Here is a 727-nt window from a genome sequence, read left to right on the forward strand (position 1 = left end):
GATTGGAATGTATTTCTGTTTTCGAATTTTTGCTCACTCGGTGTTGGCTGAGAAGCAGCCGGATTCTCGTAGTTGTTGCTTTGGTCTTTATCAAATTAGGCAATAAAAGATATGATCTTAATTTCTTGTTGTTCCGACGTCGTAAGTCAACTTCATATTCCTGTTCTACCACCCTTCACTGTTGCCACCATGACCATCAACTGGCCACCACCTCCGCTCGATCTCCACCACCATTGCCACAACCATCTAGCACCGCCACCATCACTTTGACAACAAGTTGTACAGGCAGCGGCAATGGTGGAGAAGTTGGAGGTGTGGCGGCGGCGGCCAAGGGTGTCAATAAAGCTCACGCCGGCCCGACCCTATTCTAAAATTTTGGATATTTTGGGGTCGGGCCTTAATTTTTTTGGGGTAGGGTTTTAAGGTATAGGTATTGTCAAGTTATGATTGGGTTGAGCCGGGCCAGGCCGGCATGGGCTTTTTTGACAATCCTATCTAGGAGTTTGACTTGTGGAATATCTCTCTGCCCGTATCATTCACTTCTTCTCCCCCGAAACCTCCAACGTTTCCTCGGGTCCGCTCCCCTTTCCTTCTCCAATGGCTCTCGTCACGGCTTCGTCCTCTCTCCCCCACGTTTCCTCGGGTCTGCTCCCCTCTCCTTCTCCAATGGCTCTCGTCACGGCTTTGTCCTCTCTCTCCTCCAAGTCCCTCCCCCTCCATCCTCACA

Source organism: Syzygium oleosum, unplaced genomic scaffold (genome assembly GCF_021117445.2).
Source record: "Syzygium oleosum isolate NSW1041296 unplaced genomic scaffold, Sole_v2.1 Sole_v2.40, whole genome shotgun sequence".
NCBI classification, from domain to species: Eukaryota; Viridiplantae; Streptophyta; class Magnoliopsida; order Myrtales; family Myrtaceae; genus Syzygium; species Syzygium oleosum.